Source organism: Sapajus apella, unplaced genomic scaffold (genome assembly GCF_009761245.1).
Source record: "Sapajus apella isolate SASKATOON/1434 unplaced genomic scaffold, GSC_monkey_1.0 scaffold3, whole genome shotgun sequence".
Classification (NCBI taxonomy): Eukaryota; Metazoa; Chordata; class Mammalia; order Primates; family Cebidae; genus Sapajus; species Sapajus apella.
In genome coordinates, this window is record NW_022436943.1 from 39,089,442 (window position 1) to 39,112,524 (window position 23,083).

The following is a 23,083-nucleotide window of genomic DNA, read 5'->3' on the forward strand; positions in this document are numbered from 1 at the left end:
AGTTCTTATCAAGATATTTTTTGTTCTTTGTTCCTTGAAAAAAATGCTAACAACTTCCCTGTTTACAATTTAAAAAAAGCAAAACATTGGCTTCTCTTGAATAGTAACGACCATCTTAACATATTTATTTAAATTAAGCCAATATGCCCAGTGGATGTAGAAATTCAGTTCATGTAGAAATTACTGCATGGTTCACAATGAGAACTAAATCTGTATTTACTACAAAGACATACAAAGAATTTTTCACTTCAAATATAAAACCAGATGTATATCACAAATGCAATGGAATCAATAGCGATGTCAAAATTTTCCTTTGAGAAATAAATGCCATTTTAAAGACTGAACAAAGAATATTAATAGAGAATCATCAAACACAGCTTCAAGAATTTCACCATTCTTTTTAGAGCTGACTGAAATAAAAATTCTCTATACCTCCTGTCAAATATTGTCGTGGTACTGTCCTCAGCTGAGTAAAGTAAATTTCTCTAATGCCTCACTTATAACACCAAGTTGAAAGCACTTGAGTTACCTAACATAGTGAACTTATATTTTGTATCCATTTGCTTTCCTCAATCAACTTGGCCTCCGTGGATTCTTCTAATTGCATTTAGTTCTGTTCAGTTCTGCTTGAGGATAATCCAAAGGATGTCTGTTTTTCATCAGGTAACGACCATTAAATTTGGCTGCATTTCCTTCTAAATCTTATTGAATGGCATAAGAAACAGAAGCTAGGAAACCTTTTTCTTGCAACTTTGCTATGGTTTCTGAACCTAGACCTTTCTAGAATTTTTGCTCACTACTGCAAAACTCTGAGGCCAGATCCTTTTGGAAGTGAGTCTAAATGGTCTCTAACCTTTGATATGCTTTCCCTGGGGGTACTTAAACTTCGAGGCATCTTTCAGCATAACCTGGAAATACTTGGACTCTATGTAAAGTTGCCAGATAATTTCTAAAATGTTTTGAATTGTGAGTTTATGTTTAGGTAGCATTTGGGGCTTTCCTTCTCCTGAATTAAACAAAAATATTGAACAATCAAATACTCCCCTCCTACCTTAAAATTCCTCTCTATGGCTCCTTATACTGTGTTACTGTGTAAGGCTGGAAAGAAATGTGTCAGCTTTTTTTTTTTTTTTCACTGTATGACAACAACCTAGAAAAGTAATGATAAATGGAATCTACAAGGTGTTTTCCCTGAAGCCGAACTCCTTATTTTATCTCTTTAAAGAGGTAGAGGAGTTCCTATTGGAGCAGGACCTATTCCAGGCAAAGCTGGAAAATCACACTAGGCTTCTATCGTTTAATTATCATATATAGAACATCTGTTAAGTGCTACGAATGGAATTAAGAGCTGAGGTTATGGAGACAGATAAAAAATAAATACCTGTCATCAAGGAACTCACTGCCAAGTGTGGGGAAGGGTTCAGTGAATATCTCAGGAATCAGCAGTGAGCGTGGCACAGAGCAGGTGAAATATGCTAGTTTAGGCTAAATATTAAACCTAAAGAATCCAATTCAATTTTTGTTGGTATTGTCAATTGTCTAATCATCTGCAATGCAGTAAGTGGTTCCTTCATGGCTAATTACTGTTCTTATCATTTTCAGAGACGAAAAGTAACCAAAACAGAATTTCCACTAGAGAAGTTTGAAAGAAGTTGATCCACTTTGAGAGTTACAGAAAACAAATAAGGAACCCGTTGATGTCCTAGTAAGTTGAGCTCGAGACATCAGTGACTCTTCATTCTTTGAATTATCTCTCACTCAATATCCAGTGTCTCACGGGACCCTAGGAATTTTCCTTCCATCTGTGTCTCATCTTTGCTTTTATATACAGTGCCTAGGCCACCACTCTGCTGTCCTGCCTGCTGTAGCTTTACCCTGGAAGTACTCACTGTTCAACAGGTTTCCAGAGGTCTTTTCCCACTGATCTCTACCTTTCCTGCCAATATTGCAGTATAACTAATCTGCATGAAGCATTTTTCTCATTTGAAAACGTCAATGGCTGCACCCTGAATAACAAGTTAAATTCAAATTCTTAGCTTGGTATTCAAGATTTTTACGTCTTTAATTCCAACTCTATTTCCTTAATGGAAAAATCTCATGGATTCAAATTAGCCTCTGTGTATCCTCCTCCAGCATCCACATTTTACCCAGGACATCCCACTTATCCTTCAAAGTTCAATTCAATCATCCATGGCAGCAAAGCAACCTGTGTCATACCTTTTACTTTACTTTTTAAATAAACAGTGGATCTGTATAGCAATACAAACATATATTCCAGACTTGGCTGGTCATGGACTTATTCTTTATAATGCATTTTCAGTGGTCAAAGAACCTTTTAAGAGTTCTTAAAATTGTGCAGTTGCAGACACTCAACTGATTGATCACTCACGCCAGGGCTCAGGTCATCCCTCTATAATTCAGGCTTTACTCCAAAAACTATTAGTCTGTTCTTCCTAAACTATAAATTTTAAGCTATCTATTAATACAAGTCAGCTCTCTGGGGATTTGTCTATTAGATCCCCAAAAGAATGTTGAACTTCTAACAATGACACTGTTTCTCAATTGTCAATTTCTTATTGAAAGAGATTTTCATTAAGATTGAAACTCTTTGGCATTGAGTTATGCTTCATCTTTGACCTTGGCTTTTCCCAATGTATTTCACATCTTTAAAACAAGCACCTTCTTTTACCTTTTTACACAGCTCAACAAGTCAATTTGGAATTCAACACAGATGTCACGTTGCTTTATTTATCAATATTAGATAATTCCTCTTGCCATACTGAAGCATTTTGTGGGAAGCTATCTATCCTTTATCTCCATTTTGAATGTCAAGGTTATCAGAATTACTTCCAGACACAGATGTTAGAAAGCTTCATTCAACTGAAGAAATAAATGTGAAGAATTTTCAGGATGTAGTAAAGCAATATTTCATCACTCATTCATGTGCTTGTCTCAAGGACTATTAGTCTTACAGACTTTTGTTTGTCTGTTTGCCCTTTACAGTTGTCCTTTATCAAACTATTTGGTTCTCCTTTTAGGTCACTTCTTCCAGCGAGTATACATGTCAAGAACTTAAAAAGCATTACCTTTTGCCAAATATGAAATTATTGTCTTTCTGGTGGAGAAAAGGAGCCACAGACAGGTTCTAGGTAAAATACGAACTTTTGCCTCTTTCAATGTGGATTATCTGCTAGAATAAATTTTAGTAGATGTCTATAAATTTTCTACTTTACTAAAATGCTGTATGATCAGATATTGCTCAAAATAAATACATATTACTGCTGAGAAATATTCTTCTTAGGAGACAATCTAACCGGAATTATATGTGTGCACTTTATTGGCCTTTGGTCAGCAGTCCTTCTTCAATTTTGTTTTGGTGCATGAAAAAATGACCAACTCCCTGCTATTGGTTGTCTATGTCATTCACTCTCTTCCCAACACTGCCCTTTCTCTGTGCCCAAAGCTTCAATCATTTCCAATCTTTTTCTTTCTGTTCCCGGTCTAAAATTGACTCTGGTTGCAGTATAACAAGTTATCAATTTTGGAAGTGACACCTGTGGTTCTAGTCCCCATGACAGAGTTGGAACCTGACAAAGATCTGACATATTCTGGGTTTCCCAAAGGGCAACTGACCCTTGATAAAAATGAGAGGACAACAGCTTATTCAACTTCAGCAAATCTAACTTCCAAGGTGAATCACTTGCCAGTTAAATCATTAGTCAAGTTAAATAATAGGTGACATGTCAAAAAGATGGATAAAACATGCTTCTACATATAAACTATATTTGGTGGAGGACAAATGCACTCTAAAATTTAAAATTGTTATAGCACATACAAAATGTATGAACATACAGCTAAATCTTAATATGATAAACCAGTGTAACATATCTAACACACAACTAAACAAAAGCTCTGCCCTTTAGAAACTATCACATCAACTTGTTGCTACCATCCTTAAATACTAAAAAATTACCTTCATTCTCAAAAAGTGGCAAGATTTGTGGCCGTCACTAAGGGTGTGTAAGGATTTCCATTTAAAATTTTCTATTTTCAGGGTTTTATAAAAGCTATAAAGATTCTCTCCAAGCTGAAACTTGGCAAACAAGAACTCAGCATGAGGACAATTTTTTAAAAGCCTAAATTTAAAAACAGTATGTTCACGTACTTTTTTAAGCAATAAGAGGACAAAAAAGGAGAACATTTTTTTTAGATTTTAGTTGCCCTTAAAAAAAATCTGCATTCCTTAGGAAATAGTTTGTTTTGAAAATGAAAATGAAAATCTGCAGACACTAAATTCAAAGCTTCGCCTGTCTCTTCATGAATTTGACATAAATGAACATAATCTAAAATGGACCCTATTATAAAGAGAAGAAATTCATTGTTCTTAAGACAACTATTTCTAGAAATAACTATATCATTCTTCCCTCTAAAATGAATGTGAAAAATAGAAAATTATGTTGTTTTTTTTCTTTTGAGCTAAAATAGTCATGTTCATGAGTGAAAAAGTTCAATGAATCACATATTTTTGGCCAGAAAATACTATATATTTTATCTGTCTCCACCACCAACTAACTACTATATATATGAACATTTATTTATTTGGCATTATCTATTATACCCCTAGATTTTTGTGAAAACTTATTCCATCAAAGTTTGTGTGTGCAAATATTGAATTCCATAAATACATAGTCAAGTAAGACTACTGTATACTTGCCTACAAAAATATGTCTTAACTGTATGTCTTAATGGGATCGGTTTACTATTGCAGAAAAAACATATCCATATACAGGAGAACTATACTTACTATTTCATCTCCAAAAACTTTTAACTATTTTGTCCCAAGTATTATTATGGGGAATGACAATGACAAAAAAAAAAATGAATAAGGCATGGGACCTGTTCTTAAGATAGTCATAATCTAGTGGTGAATCTAACAACATAAAATGTAAACACTTGTACTCACACTTTCTTACAGAAACCTGCTACAAAAATATTTTCAAAAAAGATTGTTTCAGTTTGCCTGTTATCTTACTTCCATACTTTTGGGAATATTTGAAATGTAGGCAGGAACTCATAATATTAAGTATTTGAACAGAAATTAAATTAAACTTTTGTAAATATCATGTAACTAACATGAATTCAGTTGTCTTAAATCCATGTAATAAAGATGAAATGCCAATGTCAACAAAATCCCAAACTGCAGCATACGGGAGAATGATTGGTGTTTTCTTGTTGCACCATATTCCCACAAACTTCTATTTTTGGTAACCATTTTTAAGTACCATATTTTGTTCTTCCATTATTTACATTATGATCTCCTTTGTGAACTTGGTGTAGTTTGCAATTAGGTGCTCATACCTTAGACTTCTTGTGAAGAAAATAAATAGACAAGAAGTGCTTTGTTGTGTGAGCTACGTCCATCTTATTTCTATCCATTCTAAAGGCTTTTACTTAACAGAGCAAAGGTTGGTAAATTATGGTTGCTAGATCATATACAGCCAATGTCTATATTGTAAGAAAAGTTTTATTGAATACCAGTAACACCCATTCATTTACTTGTTATGTATGGCTACATTCATGCTACAATGTCGCAGTTGAGTTCAGAGATACCATGTGACTCAAAAACTAAAGCATTTACTATAGAAAAGGTTTGTGAACTCTTGGGCCAGAAAACCATTTCTGGTTTTCTTATAGTTCACCTTTCATATCAGAAATTGGAGTCTCCTAATCCTCTCAATGGCACACTCCTGTATTATTGGTGACTTCTGATGACAGTGTCCTGTGAGATATATGTATATTATATATATACATATATATATATAATATATATATAATAATAAGATATATATATTATATATATATATGTGTATATATATATATATATATATATATATATATATATATATATATATATATTTAAGTTGTATGTACAAAGAGCTGGGTGAAAGAAATAAAAATGATATGTAATTGTAGCTACAGAGTCAGATTAGGGTACACAAAGGCTTCTCTGTTATGACCTAGGTAACAAAAGCCTATACGTCCTCTTAGTGAACACAAGGAGTATTCACACGATGTCTAAGTTAAAGAATGTCATTGCATCATAGTAGGTCAAGTGTGATACACAACCTGAGACATTTTATCTAACAACACCTATTGCAAGGCATATTTGAGTCTATTCTCCCAATGACTGAGAGAATCTACTCCCTTCTCTAAGATATTCTCTTCTTTGATTTCTAAGAACAATATTCACTTTAGACAGAAAGAATAACAAAGACATGGCCCTATGTTCAAAAACTGACTACTTTAAACACCCTATAAGCCTATTCCCTGAACTAGTTTTAGTTGAGAGTCAGTGTAACACAGTAATGAGGGGATTTCTGAGCTACACTGAGTTGAATCATGGCTCTGTCACTTGTCAGCTGTGTCATGTTTCATAATTACTCTATGTCTCCATTTCGTTAACTGAAAAATGGGAATAATATCACTATACCTCTTTTATTAGCTAAAAGCATATATTTATTTTATTAGATAAGAGCATATAATTAAGTATAAAACACACATTCTCCTTTCTTTCTTACCCCATGGTCTATCCCAAGATGTTTGCATTTTTAGTAGTTTTTTTTTTATGTATAATGAATTATTTTTTAAATTTTCTTGAATTATTAATAGAACTAAATCTTACACGCAAAAGGTATTTTGAACAATGAAATGAATTTACCATACTGATGCCATATCTCATTCATATAAATTAATTTAATTTTGCAGTGAACTATGCCGTGACACAATTCCAAATACTTCAACCCTTCAAATAAACTCAAGACATAGCAAAACAAACAAACAAACAAAAACAGTTTAATAACTAAACTTACTTCTTAGGATACGATAAGGAATGACTGTGGTTACAAGCTGTCATTAATATTCTCATGTTCAAATACATGACTTCTACCATCACAAGATCTCTATAGTGCCATATATCGATTCCAATGTAGGAAAATGGATACATTTTGATGGTTTTTAAAAACATTTTTCCTGTATGACAAAGACCATTGCAGCCTAAGATTAGAAAGGAACCTCTGGCGGTGATCACATACATGCTTAAGATAATTAAGATGGCATATGCTGTATAAGAAAAATTTGTTGAGGACTCATGAGAAATGAAGTAAGTTTCTCAGGCACACAGAATACGTTGGGGAGAATGATAGCTAGAAGACAAAGACACATTCACTGTTCAAGCTCTTTTCATTACTCTCTATTGCCTAAATATTACTAAGATCTTCATGGAAGCAAAGGAGATCTGGTTTTCTCAAAGACTAAACTTCTCTTTGGGAGTCATCCAAACAGATTCAAAAACTTAATGCAGTAACGTTAACAAGTATAGTTAAAAAGTCAGAATTAGTTCAGTATTTAATGTGGAAAGAATTTACGAAACTGAGATTACTCGAATCTGTGCATTTTGCAATGAAACATAAATTAAATCAAATGCTAAATCTCTTTTCTCTATGACTTTACATGTCATTAGTTTGGCATGTAGCATTAATAAAAACAGACAAATGAACATATTTTTAAGGTAACTGACCTAAACTGGGACAGAGTAAATCCATTAATAAACTTATATTTTTAAATAGATGACTAAGTATTTCATACTGATAATACATTTAAAAATATTCTGTAGTTGTAAGAAGTTATATTCTAAATGCTCTCCTAATACTCAGTTTAGTAATGAGCTAAAATTAAATCATGTTGTGGCTTTATAATATTTATTAAAGTAATAAAAGAGAATATGCATACCTGCACCCACAGGGTCTTAAGTTATCATGTAAAATATGATAGATGAGTTATCATGTGAAATATGTAAAATACTGACTGCTCATTTTAGCTGGGTAGACCTTAAAGAGTCCTTGTCAGTTACTCATTATTTTGACTTTGTTAACAAATCCATGACAGTAAAAATCTATCTGGGGTCTGAGGCCGTTATCTTTAGTTCGGTTTTCTCTGCTTCCCTGAAAACTTTGCAAAGTATTCCCAGTGATGTTGTGCAGGACAAATAAACTTTGCAATTATCCTTTTTAAAAAATCTATCATTAAACTGAGCATACTAGTGCACAGCATGAGCTACCACATATACCACTGTTGTCTGAATCTATAGTCATTAACCGAATTGTGTATAAAATGGGGGAAAAGGAAGACAAAGTCAGTAAGTACTTGTTATTACCCATGTGTTAACAATGTTACATTAAGACAGATTTTTACGAAAATTATCACAGCAGGCATTAAAAAATATCTAATTACAGAATGTATAAATCTTTCCATAGGTACTGAAATTACCCGAGCTTCCTTTGTACAAATAAGCAAATGAACCTAAAGTATTCATTAATGAGTTTTAAATATATTTCATACTCGCCTCTAAATTTTATATTGTTATATTTTCTTCTAGTCAATATTTCTAAGAAATTTAAGTCAGTAACTTTTTAACCTGATGTCACACAATGTGAGTGAAAAAAATTGGCATTTTTAATGAAAATCATATTGAAATTTCTGGAAACACTCAAAAAGCACGAGTTGCCACAACATTAATATTAGTCGATATATGGATGATACATACAACAAATTGAGAAACATTACAAAATCTGAATGACTTCTACCATGAGATTACTTCATACTTGCCTTTTTGTTTTCATTCAACTGTTAAAATCTGAAATATGAAGTGTAAAAAGACACATTAAAGTACTGTTTTAGGAAAAAAGAAGGTGAGACTCCAGTCAGAAGACTTGACTCAAAGAAAAGGTTTCCACTTCAGGAAAAGAACTTCCACATATTCTGTATGATGCAACTACAGTAAAATGCTTAGTATATTCACTTTTTAAATGGCTTCCTGCTTTAACCAAAGCTTTTTGTTGTTGTTGTTGTTGTTGTTTTTGTTTTTGCCTGTTTAGAATCAACTGATTCAGACTTTCGACAGTATGGTAATCTAGTTCTTAATCAATGGTGATTCTGCCTCCGCCAAGGGATATTGTGGGGGGGGTGCTATTGGCTTCTGTTGCGTAGAGGCCAGAGATAATGCTAAACATCCTACAACATAGAGGATAACCTCACAGCCAAGAATTATCTGGCCCAAAATATCAATAACGCTGCTGTTGAGAACTCTGCTATAACCTATGAAGAAAGAACTCTATCAATAATAAACACAAGTAAAACAGGATTTAAAAGTTTAACTGTTGCTCAGTATCTTTCTAACCAATGATGGTAATTGCAAGAATGACACATTGGCTTGTCATTTTCATATGCATTTTGTCATTTGATCCTCATGGCAAACTTAAAAGTAGGCAAGGTAGTATAGTTAGTCCCATTTGGAGTGTAGGGAGCAGAAGTTCACAGAGGTTAAGGAGTATGAATAAGGTCACTGAGGCTCAGACTAAAACACAGTTAAGCTTGATCCCAAACGAGTGTTCTTTTTATGTAACACCACATCACTGAACAACTAAATAAAAACATAATAATATAATCTTATACATATTTAATAATTGTGTGAACAGTTAGTAGAACTACAAAAGTAAAGGGCAGGGAAGAAAGTCCTAATGCATCCTTATTTTTGCAAGGAGAGATAAGTGGTAAAAAAATAATTTTCCACCATTTTTGATATATACATTGCTAATGGAAGAGGTAATCTGGGGCAATTTCGTGCTTTTTAAACAAAATATATCATTGTTCATCCAAATCTAGAACATTTCTGCTTTGATATTCCTAAAAAATTGTTTTAAAACATAAAATCTGTATCTTTCCATAATCTTCAAAGTGGAATTGCCAATCTGTACTCATTGAGTTATTATCATTTAGATAGATATCCTAATTACTTTCTTATACAAATCATGCGAAAGCTTCACTTTTTAAAAGCCCCTCAAAAGCTTTGCATAAATACACACCTTCTCAGTAAGGTACTTTAACTAGACATGTCTCCTATGACTCTATGAAGAAAGTATGATTATTATAAGAAGATCATGGTAGTTGAGAACTTTCCTTATAGAAATTCTATACAACAGTTATTATTAAAATGAAAGAGAGGGACGATGCCAAAGGATGTCATAAGAGTTCTGTGGATTAGCAACATTAGGATAACATTACAACAACAAAAGTTGTTGTGAAAAGAAGCTTCTATGATTTAATATGCAGAGGGAAAAAAAGTCAGATTAATGGTATGAATTAATGTTACGATATATTAAAAATTATGTCTTTCTGCATGGAAAGAGAATAACTTTAAAGCATGCTTGGTATCCTACCCATGTTAAAGTTTAAAGATCCAAATGCTGATTTCCAGACTACGTAGGAGAACCAAAAAGTCACCTGATAATCTTTCATCAATCTCAAACCTTTGTCAGTTTGACTCTAGACTCTGTGCTCTTGATCATGACAAAGAATGGCCTTGATTGTTGTACTGTTTGACACTTTTACTCCTGGTTAACAGGGTTTGTTTGATAAATGCATTTGTGTTAATTTTGATTATTGCCTAACTGCGTAGTAAAACTTTTAAGAACCCACACTAAAACTGGATCCAAAAGAATCATTCAGCAAGCCACTCTGGTGTAGGAAAAGCTTCCAAATATCCACCAGGTGTGAGGACAGGAAAATGAATGGCCAGAGGTCATATCCCAAGAAGAAACTTTCCAACAGTGCCCAGCAATACACAATTCTTGGTAATAGAAAAGCAACAAGGTTTAAAATGCACAGATCCGTAAGTTAGCCTACAGAAAATATATCAAACCTTATAGTTATATATGAAAGAAATCTGATGGGAAGTGCTTCCATATTGAATGGCAATACTATAAATTTAAATCACACACCAATAATGAGTTGTAAAGCTAAAGGAAACTATCCTGTAATATCAAAAATAAAAAATACATGTTTTGTTATTGCAGGCTAAAACAGAAACTATTCTCCTTCTAGAAACTATTACAAAAGTCTCAACATATGATTAGGTGATCAAAGAACAAAACTATAAAAATGTGAGAGAAAAAGATTATAGAGATATCAGAAAGATAATAAACACATATGCTATTTTTCTGGATTTTCATGATGGTATTTGTTAAAGTTTTAAATTCCATAATTTACTGTGACTTATTTTCTCATTCTATACAAATTTTAATTTTTGGCCAAATGGTATATCCAAAATTATGAATTATTTTTCCTAGAGTGGAGCTTCCAAATTTGACAAGCTTTCAGCTACACAAAACCTGGATCAACCCTTATAGATGTTAGTGTAAATGGAGAAAATTATTAGGAACAATGGATATATTTATTAGAGTTAAAGAAACTCTGAAGGCATAGCTTCGATCATCTTAAAAAAAGAGGTTAGAAGAGTAAAGGTGTTACTTTCTCTGCAGTGCTTTTTGCCAACATCAAACTAAACTGTCACAAATTTAAACTTCTTCTCACACCACATCAGCAAATCAAATGTTCATAAACAGTCACGTGTAAAGTATGTTGGTCAAGGTTATCCATCTTACGTGCTATTATGAAACACTTTCCAATGCATTTTCCTAAAGGACCTCTTTAACACATGTGCAGTAGTTACACATGTCCAGCAAAGTCCTGTGATGAAAATTCCATTAAAATTTCTTTAATGTATTATTTTTAAAGGTAATATTTTAGAACTGTTTTGTCTGCTATTTTTATTGTTCTTATTAACTCTAAGTAGTATTTTCATGGACAGTAAATTGGACAAGAGAAAAAAAACGAAAAAGCAAATGTGTCATTTAAAAAATGACATTTTAGTTATAAAGGCATACATTGTGCAAAACTAAATAGAAACACATCCTTCAGATGAGCATAACTTCTTAACAAAATTATCCGGAAGGATTTACCAGCATAAGTGCTCAATGTAGTAATCCTTTAAAATTAATTTTTAATTAATTTTGAAATCCACTATGTCAATTTGAAATATGTTTCCTTTAGAAATCATGTCCCAGTTAAGGGGTTGGAATAAATAAAAACCTAATAAAAAGATTCTCTTTCAACATAATTGATTTAGTGGCTCTAAGTCCATTTCAATAGATGATCATTGGATTAAAAAATTAAGAGCTGGAGTTTTAAATTATGTATATTTTGTTTTATTTCCCATGTATTTAATACACAATAGATGTGGTGCCAACAAAAAAACTGCTAAATTATTTGGACAAAAATTTCAGGATACATAAAAATATTTTCTGTACTGTAACCTCAAATTCAAAAGGTTTTGTCCCACATGGTGCAGACAACATTGATAACAATATGAAAAGAAATAAAAACTAAGCAAAATAAATAAAAAGGTCTTGCTTAAGTCTATATTTACTGAAAACATAAGATTACAGAGTAAAGTTCTACGACAGTTCAAAAGAAAAGAAAGCTCAATCATATCGAACATAATGTTTTTCCAAAATTCTAAAATATAAATTACTAAACAAAACAATCTAAAATACGCTTCTAAAGAAATGCTTTTTGTAAAATTCGTTGACTACATTTTGGCAGTAACTCACGACATTTCTAGTTCCCATTAAATTCCATCTAAAATATTCAACTCAGCAAAGAGGGAAATACACACCTAGATTCTAGGCACTCATTCACATACATACCTCTTCACTGTCAATGTAATCATAATTGTTTTGCAAATTCATCAACAGACGAGATGGAAACGCCTTTCAAAAACAGCATTAATATATGTCCTGATTGTGATTGGCAGTGTTAATTATATGAGGTTTTTATCCTGTCAGCAGTTTCAAGACAATTATCCTTAGGTCTAAGTTCCAGGAATGCTCTGTACATACACACATACATTTTTTGTCCTAAGAGATCAGAAGAAATAGACTAAAGAGCAATGAAAGTACAGAAAAAAGAGAGAACATAGAACTGGGTATTTTCCAGGCTCATCTCACCTCATTTATCTTTCCGCTCTTCTCCCTATAACTAGCTATAGATTCTTGGTAAAGCCATTTAACCTGCTGGGAGATGAACTAAATGACAAGTATAATCTACTCAGTAGTCAAACTTATTATTTATGTAGGTTTTGAAAAACTAATTTTAACATGAATATTTTTAAGTTGACATCTAACATTTTTCTGTTAGCACTGCTACAAAAAATTATGCAAAACTTGGAAACGAGGCAAAAAATAAAAAGTAGATGGCATGTTCTTTTAATATACACTGGGGACTATATGACAGGCTCACAAAACGGTTATTTAATTATCTAAGGGAATATACTTGTGTTTGACTTTGCTATTTACTATTAATTAAAGTTTTAGACTCTGGGAAGTTACATAGTAAATTTCTCTCAAAGAGAAATGATAACCTCAAAGGTTAATGTTCCATTACCTTATTGGACAGTATTAACGTCAGAATGTCACGTTCCTGTGATTTTACTTTAAAGCAGTTTTTCTATCTCACTATTTTCCTTGTTAATGAGTTAAAATTTTAATATATGTTTATTCTATGTTTGTACATGTGTGATGTTTCAAACTTTTTCATAACTATTCTTTGACAGTTTTGGAAGTTTCACTCTTATGCCTCCCAGAAGTGACTTACCTACTAGAAATATTTAAGCAAAGACACACGTTTCTTTGGTCGCATGAGTCAATCCAAAACAATAGAACATAATAATATGAGAACTTTACCTTCCATAAGAGTCCTCTATTTCTCTTTCTTATCCTGTGTTTGTTGCTATTTCTGGTTCCTGGCCTACTTGTTTGGTTCTTCTTCTGGTGTGCACATAGCAAATAAGTTATTCCTAGTTGGTGATGGCAATGATAGTGAATCCTACTGCTGACCATTTGGTGATCTCTAACTACGATTCTCTAGTATCCATTGGATGAGAGGCAGCAGAGATTGTATCTTGTTAGTTTCTTGTATTGATTTGTGTGTGCAAGAACATATTTCATACCCATGGAAAAAAAGAATAAAAAAATTCACATTTAAAGCAGTGAGTGTTTGTGTTTGTTTACTCTTGAACCAAGGCTGGGGTTGTAGAAGCTGAAAGCTCTCTGTGTTTCTGTGTTTATTTAATTTAGAAAGAACTTCATCTCTCACTGTAATGTCAGATGTTTTCCTATATCCACAATGTGTTAATAAATTATACAGTAATATCTCTAATAATGAGTTCTGTTATGATTGTTTAGGGAGATTAATAACCACATTCATTTAATGTTCTCAGAAATCCAAAAATAAAAAATAAATTACTGAACTTTCAAAATTTAAATGTCCTAATACTTTATTTTAAAAATAACAATCTTTATAGAAGATGCAACCTCAGAGCATTTTTGTAGAAGGATATAAACCAGTTTTATGTAATTGAGGTAAATATTTAAATTACTATGACAATTTTGATAATTTTTGTTTGAAAACATTACATATCTTTCCCTGATTTTACCAATATTAAGTATAATCCAAGATTATGATTATTTTTTAAATAAAATTTGGTTTAATGTCTTCATAGAGACTAATTAATCTAAACCTATAAACTTATAAAAGTTTACTGCTAGCATTTCTCTAACAACGTAAAGCATTGAGAATGACATAAAACTATGAATTCAACCAAAATTTTTTTATATCAACAATAATTATGTGCTGCGGTTAGTCAGGTTAAACATAATTGAGTCAATTTAATGGATTATTTTTAGTCAACTGGTGAATTTCTAAGTAAAATAGGGTATTGACAAATTAATCACTAACCTATTAGAATTACAGCATGGCTATATCTTTGAGTCCTTATAATATAAGTACCTTTTCCCACATTAAGAAAGTGTAATATCAATGAGTATGACCGTAGGAGACTGTGTGATGGCATTTATGAGCTTTGCATATCTGTGAAAATGACTGTAAATGACAGACATATCTCAAATATCAACCTCTTAGCTCTCTCTGTTATAACTCATACGGGTGCTTCATACTTTATACAAGCAATGGGGCAGAAAAGTTCAACTATGTAACCAAGCTATGGAATATGTTCTTCGTTTGTCAAGTGGAATTTTTTTTATTAAGGAAGTTTTCAAAGTAAAGTGTCTGGTTGCTTTGTAATATGAAAAGTTATAGTGAAAGATAAAACTCGAGTGTGTACAAGTTGTGTAAGAGTTGAGAGCTGACTTAGTTTGATAACACCAGAAAATAATGAGCCTGAAAAGAAATAATGGCATGTGTGAAATTTTGGCAAGTTGATAGACTTACTCATAAAATAGAATCACAGAAAAAAGAGCATGTAAATTATTTGCTACTACATATTATGTTAATGTAAATTAGACATATTTTTAATAACTGTTAAAATAATACATTGTTTTAGAGCATTTAGTCTGTTCTCAGCAAAGATTAGTAAAAGGTTATTTTTTATCTTCTGTAATGAATTCAGATAGCAGGTTTGGTTTACCACCATCAGTTTCTATGCTTTGAGTTTTTGGTTTTTTGTTGTCTTTGTTGTGTTCTTGATTCTGAAACATCTACAGTTCATTGGAATCATGTTACTTCCATGTTTATTTAAACATCTGCATTGTCCTTCCAATGAACAATTAGCCAAGCTATTGTTTCTAGGCACTTTGATCCTATTTGAATCACGCAAATCCCCTGTGATAAACCTTTTGATTTTGTTTTTCCAAGATCAGATCCAAAATTTAAGGGAGAAAGAAAAATTGTTCTCAGAGAATCCCAACATATTCCAAAATATACCACTAAGTGCAAGCTTTACTCTTAACAGAAATATATAAGAATTGTTAAGGAAAGGGAAAGGCAAAAGGCTTAAAAGGTTTCAAGGGGGGAGGATCCCAAGATGGCTGAATAAGAGGCAGCTCCGGAAAGCAAAAAAACTTTCAATTTTACCAGAAATAAAGTATCTTACAGTTAGATCTTCTGGCATCTTCTGGCTTTAGTGAAAGCAGATCCGTTCTCCCTATGTACATACAGGGACTGTATAGTAAAATTTCTCATAAGATACAGAAAACCTATGAGAGAAAACTGTCACTCATTCAATGCCCTACAAGTTGAATTTGAATGCAATTTCAAGTACTTCTAAATTCAGATAAAGTAAGAATTTGTCCATAGTATAGAGAAGCCAGGAAAGAAGCTGTTATTCTATCTATAACAGGCTCACTCAGTATTCCACATTTGTTGTGGAGATTACATGCATAAACACCATGTATGCCAGTGTATATTTCATCCTAAAAAAAATGGTGGTGGTAGAACCGGCAGCAGAAAAAAGCAACAGGAATATGTTTAATATTTTATGGGTTAATATGTAAAATGATAATAACTATTCTCAATCTGATTATTTAACAGATTCCTGAAAACAATAGTGTTCATTTTCATTAACACCTTAGTAGTGTGGGAGAGTGGTTAGAATCAAAACTTCTGAATGCAAAAAGATAATGGAACAGCAATACTTATTTTTTTATATTGTCTTCAAAGCTATTTCTAAAACTCTGATGCAAAGCACATATTCTCTGGATTTTGGTGTCATACTTGGACAGTGCATATTATAGGAAATTTCCAACATCACAAAAATTTCTAAAAAAGAGTGCTGAAATGTGGAGGAGTTGAAAGTAGTAGAAATCTACACAGGATTTCACTTGTTTGGTATGACCAATGAAAATAATTTTAAAAACAACAATGATGGTGTGTTAAGCAAATCTTTCACCTAAAATGGTAGTGATACCACTGGCAGAGTACAGGCTGAAAAATAATGTTGAGCAATAAATTATTTGCAAATATTTTACACTGTGAGAAGAAGGGAAGAACTCAACATCAAGATAAATTAGGCTAATATGAAAACATGTAAAATGCTTAAGAATGTTCTAGGTCTCAAGACCAGCCTGGCTAACATGGTAAAACCCATTTCTACTAAAAATACAAAGATTATTCAGGGATGGCAGTGCATGCCTGTAATCCCAGCAACTAGAGTCTGAGGCAGGAGAATCTCTTGAACCCAGGAGGTGGAGGTTGCAGTGAGCTAAAATCACTCCACTGCACTCCAGGTGACAGAGTGGGACTCCATCTCAAAAAAGGTAAAATAAAAAAGAAAAGAATGATCTGGGTCATCTATTCAAACTACGGTAATGCTGGTAATACTAGAATTGACTCAACTTGGGTCTAGTTTTCGAAAACCTGAACATATTTGAACCGGTAGGTAACACATTTAAAAAAAAAAAAAACACAAGTATTATTATTATCTTTTAGCATCCCAAATCTGTTCTTTCTTTCTTTTTTTCCCCAACAATATAATACATCTATAATTTGGACAAAAATAAAAACATTAGAAAGGGACTTAATTCTGAGAGAGCAAGAGAAGAGAGAGAGAAAGAATACCTAAGTAGTGGAAATTTTAAAATAACAAAATCATAGTTAAAAATCACAAATTCATGCCTTACATAGGAAGTGGCAATAAACTCTGTGCTAAAGACAAAACATTAGTTCTATTACATTAGAAAAGGAAGCCCCAGACTGTTCTGCCTTAAATTATGTGTCAAAGAACCAGACTATTTGTTTCTACTAGCAATAAATTAGATAGTCACATAAGGATTAATTACAGAATTGACCCTTGAAACACTGCCAGTAGCCCAATTTTGAACAATAACTCAAACTTGGTCTCCTACCAAAGAATTTTTAGTAACGAGAATCCAAATGGTTTAATTTCTAGGAGAGATACACTGATGTGAGCTTCCTTTTATAAATTTTTCCAGCTACTTAGCCACTCTCTAAAATGTGTATAATCCTGTGTTTCTTTCAAGGGTCCAGCATCCTTTGGGAACATAAGACTGTGCAATTTATATACAAGCTCTCTAGAAGATATCACATTTCATCATAAAATTGTTATTACTCACGTGTTCAATAATTTGATAAAGAGAAGGTGTTGATTATGTAAGCTGACATAAACAAAGACTTCAGCCCTCAGCCATTTTTTTCATTCTGACTCCGCCTTCCTATTAAGTTTTAGTAGTCACTTAATTTTTATTCTCTAAGCTCTAATCTCTCAAGAAAATATGTGCTTCACAAAAGGATGACATCGTTTAGATGAGTACATTACCAGCTATTTTTTAGATGTGCAAGATTATATTCAATGTACAAGGTGAAACAGTTTAACTCCAAATATGTGTGAGGCTTTGTTCAGTTTTGATATCAGAAAAATGAATATTTGAAGATCATTCTATTCCTGACAACTTAACCAATAATGTATTCAATTTCTTCAACATCTTTCATACGAGTTCATATATTAAAAAAAAAAGAAAAGAAAAATTCAGTGGCAGGATTAGAACAAAAAGAATAAAAGAATAGTTATAATTCTACTCACTCCTTCACTTCATTTCTAATGCACTAATGGGCAATTTATAATAAAACTGAAACTGTGAGGTAAAGGTCTCTTTCACCAGCCAATTCTACCTCCACTTGAAAATTGTCCTGAGGAGAAAAGTCAACTTTTAAAAAGTACAGTTAATAGATGTAGAGATATTTACCTCCCCAAATGCTCAGGAAAATTGAGCAGTAATAAAAAGAAGCCATTCTGGTATTTTACTTCAGCTGACATTATCTCCTTTCAGCTAGTAGGGTTGAGATAAACTGTTCCCTCTAAATAAAAATCAAACGGTCACTGTTACCCATTCTCAAAGTGTCAGAATCTGTTTAAGGCACCCCAAATTAGAACCTTTCTAATCCATTACCAGGAAATGAGGACAATTTTGTTTCCAGCCACCTTAGATTTCAACGGACAGGTAAAACCAGAAAGATCAAAGCATAATCAATTACTTGTTCATATAACCCAAATGGAGAATTTTAAATTAGCCTGCTCTCCTTCTTGCTTACGTTATCTCTGATTTTAGCATTAAAAAGCAATTGCTGCAGAGCAAAGCAACTTAAGTAGGCACCACAAAAGACTGATGCTACCTTTCAAAGAAAGCAAAACTCAAAGCTATTTACTAAACTCTATAATAAATTGCAAGCTGAGCAATTCAGGCGAAAAAAGTTAATACATCCCTCTTTTTACATAACTATAAGATTATTGTGCATCCCTTTATAATAGGAAATTAGTTATAATAACAACTAATATGTACTGAGCACTTAGTGTCACAAAACACGATGCTTCCACAGCATAAAATCTGTATTACATTACAGAAAGTCTCCAGTGTATTTACTTATTTTGTGCCAACAATTTCCACTACATTGACCAGAAAAATATAAAAAAATTATATAAAAATAGAAAAATAGAAAATGAGAGAGCAATGCCAGATAGTTACTTGATAACTCTAGTTTTCAGTTTCCAGTAAACCAGCATGTAGAAAGCACAGCTCCTTAACATTCACAGGATACTAATCACTTAAAAACAGACATCTAATGGTAACTAGAAGGGAAATATAAAGGTGCTTTGTGTAGAGGAGATCTTTAAAAAATTAAAGTGGCAGAGATGTATTAAATGAAAAAGTTCATCAGAGAGAAAGGGGTAAAGATAGGGTAACCAAAAGCTGAGACTGCTTATGGGTTCCTATATTTTCTTCCCAATCTGAAGGACTTAATTATTTAAAAAAAAAAAAAAAAAACAACTTTCATGTTATTAGTACTTTAGGCCTTCTAATAAATCTCATAAGCTATTTTGTGTCATTAATTATTCTTTGAAGGCCTGACTTTCAATGTCATAATAATATTTCACCATAAAGAATATACAAACATTTATTTTAACAGACTTTCTTTTTAGATATTTTATAAATATCATGACATGAATTAGTAAATGTTGACCCCCAGATTCAGCAGTAATCTGGGAAATATAGAGACAGTAAGAGGCTTGGTTGAAGACAAGTTCCAGCCATGGTAGAATGTGCAGTCTTCTTGGGAAAAATAGGCAGGTAATCTAGGGATCTGGTCTAGAAAGAGCACTTAATCAGTACGAGGAAACAAGTTAGGTGTATAATCTTGGGTAAGGCAAGACAAAAATAGTCCACCCTGACTGAACTTAGATACGTGGGCAAACCAGGGTGAAAATGTGGAGTAATACTAAGGTAAATGTAGCAACTACATGAGAGAAACATAACCATTTGTCAGGGCTGTCAATTGCAGTAAAGAATATGTAAAGTGATTTTTGTGTCAGAACAAATAGGTCTCTAAAGAACTTTTGGTTTGTTAATTTTGTGAATTAACAAGATAGCTGCAAAAATGAATGACACAGGTGCCTAAAAAATTTTAAGAAGGAAAGATCAGGCAGACTGAAGTAATCGTGAAAGCTGAAAATATTAAACTGGCTAGTTCTGAAGTTTCTATTAATATTAAATGGTCAAAGTATTCTTGTAATAAAAAATGTTTGCAAATCAGGCTGCTAGACAGACTAGCAAATTCAAGTAACTTGTTGATTACTGTTGAGTCCATTAACTATGACCCTAACCTGGCAGGAACTTTTCAGCTCTAGGCCATGAGCTGAAGGAAGAGAAAAAACCTTTAGAGGAAAATATTAAGAAGGTAGGGGATAATTTAATATGCTTTTGTGCAGAAATAAATAGATTGGTAGAAAGGAAGACTGAAAATCAAAGACTAGTGTGGAGGTCAGAAGGACAGATGAAAGGGATTAGAGAAGACCAGGTTAGGAAAGAAGGTGGAGTTTCCCTGTTAGGAATGGGAGGAAGCTGTGGAAGCCCTTGCGGCAAAATAAAAGATGTTACTTACAAAGAGCAAGGGTTTAGAATACATAGCCGAGAAGGGTTGGGAAAAAAAAAAAAAAGTGAAGAGCCTTGTTCAGGAGGAATAACATAGGCAGTCAAATAAAGACCAGAAAGCTAGAAAGGGATCACTAAGCACAAGCGGAAGCATAACAGGGAATCCAGAGCATGAAGACATCTGATGGAAACAGGCTCTTGTTTCAGAAAGGTGGAGGAAATGGAGAAGGTACAAGAAAGAATGGGAGGTTGTCGTGACAGATCAGGGTTTCTGAGTTGCTGGTCGTATGGGGCTGTTGTTGTGAGAAACGATGAAATCTGAGGGACTGCATGCCTGTGAATATCTGAAGAAAAAGAAGTCGAAGGGTTACTGACACTCAAGATACCATGATATTTTTAGAGAGAGATATTGGGGGAGTCGCTGAACATACAAAACGATCTACAGATTAGATTATCAGACCCTGGAAAATACATATTTGCACTATGATTTTCCTTTCAAAATACCTATAATTGGTTCAGCATTTCTCAAATAAGTCTACCTAATCTAAGCAAGAAATGTAATTATATCAGAGTGTAATTTTTACTATACATGGCAAATAGCATGATAAATAGTATAGCAAATATTCGACTGATGAAAACTTTAAGTCAGAGAATAGATGAAGAATCTACAACCCAAAGACTTTTCAGGCATATTGCAGTAAATTAAAATCTACAAATATTGACTGAAGGACTACTTCAATCAGGCACTAAGCTTGGCATCTGAAATATGTGGATAGGACATAGTCCCTGTCTTGCAAGCTCAGAGCCTAGAAGGGAGATAAAGCTCTAAACAACTAATTATAATGTGCAATTTTAGAAAGAGATCAGTTAGTATACAGGACAGTGCTATTCCCTAATAGTAGGACCAATGAGAGAAGATTTCCCTTTGGACTTGAAGGGTTGAGCTCAGTTCTGAAGCATGAATATGATTCATACTGAGACCATTCATAACTCGGGTACTGTGTGCTAATTATCTTGGTATTCCTGGACATAAAAAGTGCTCAAGGCCGGCCGCGGTGGCTCAAGCCTGTAATCCCAGCACTTAGGGAGGCCGAGGCGGGTGGATCACGAGGTCAAGAGATCGAGACCATCCCGGTCAACATGGTGAAACCCCGTCTCTACTAAAAATACAAAAAATTAGCTGGGCATGGTAGTGCGTGCCTGTAATCCCAGCTACTCAGGAGGCTGAGGCAGGAGAATTGCCTGAACCCAGGAGGCGGAGGTTGCGGTGAGCCGAGATCGCGCCATTGCACTCTAGCCTGGGTAACATGAGTGAAACTCCGTCTCTAAAAAAAAAAAAAAAAAAAAAAAAGTGCTCAAAATCTTTAAGTAGTAAATGAATAAATCTGACTGGTCTACACAACGTGAAAGGGGAATTTCAGGGGATGAGGCTGCATCACAAGAGTCGTGAATACATGAAGGGATTTGGGTAACACGAGGATAAGAAGGCAGAGAAGGGTTTTATTCAAGAGCCAAAGAGGACCATTATCAGATTTCATATAGGTTACTCTGTTGACAGAGTGGAGGATAGATTAGAGACAACAAACTCTCAGGAAAGAAGAGAAGTTCAGCAGCTACTATGAGAGTTTACAAAAGAGAACAGGGTCTAAACCAAAGAAGTAAAGCAGAAGATGAATTAGTGATTGATGAGATATGAGCCTGAATATCATACTGGAGCAACACTGGTGAATTCCGGAATATGAGAGTAAATTCCAGAAACTTTTAATGGCTTGAAAACAGAAGATTCAGTGTTAGTTGTGAGATTATGGACTAGGTTGGTCACCACACTGTATAAGAATACCTCCTAAATTCTCTCCCACCACCCTCTGGTGAATCAAGGTCAGTAGGAAAACTAGTCCCAATATTTCTAATATTGTCAGTTAGGGTAAAACCTGTATGTATTGCCACACAGGGACTACATATGTGAACGCTCTGATTCTGAACAAGACAAAATTTTAAGGGGCCTGCTTTCTACATCTAATCTGTTTATTACCGAAAAAAAAAATCATGAGTGAGTTATAATTAAATATTTTAAGCATGCAAACTCTCAAGAAGGTACAATGTTTACACGGATTAAATAACATAAAAGTTTCCTACAAACTCTACACTTGCTTTTTCCCCTTAAATATCAAATGTAGTTACATTCTGTGCAAACTTAAAAGTAGTTTCACTTTAAATTCTCTCTCAACATGGTGTCTTAGTCTGCTTGGGCTGTCAGGACCAAATATCATAGACTGGTTGGCTTAAACAACAGAAATAAATTTTCTCACAGTTCTGAAGGTTGGGAGTCCAGGTTTCTAGTGAGGATGTCCCTCCTGGCTTGCAGATGGCCACCTTCTCCTCATCTACTAACATGACCTCTACTTTGTGTGCCAGGGAGTGAGAGATAGAGCAAGCTCTCTGGTGTCTCT

The 23,083-nt window shown here is 33.4% G+C and overlaps 1 protein-coding gene and 2 long non-coding RNA genes across 15 annotated transcripts in view; 1 reads left to right on the top strand and 2 right to left on the bottom strand.

Annotated features, from left to right (window-relative positions):
* Positions 1-23,083, bottom strand: part of TRPS1 (transcriptional repressor GATA binding 1) — a 250,406-nt gene that overhangs the window by 94,173 nt on the left and 133,150 nt on the right. The gene's annotated exons all lie outside the window — the stretch shown is intronic.
* Positions 602-21,781, bottom strand: LOC116532790. The gene is made up of 2 exons (XR_004260959.1): positions 3,593-21,781; positions 602-3,008 (listed from the first exon to the last, which is right to left on the bottom strand). It is a non-coding gene; the product is annotated as an uncharacterized LOC116532790 (long non-coding RNA).
* On the top strand, positions 21,589-22,167 carry LOC116532796. The gene is made up of 2 exons (XR_004260960.1): positions 21,589-21,669; positions 21,986-22,167. It is a non-coding gene; the product is annotated as an uncharacterized LOC116532796 (long non-coding RNA).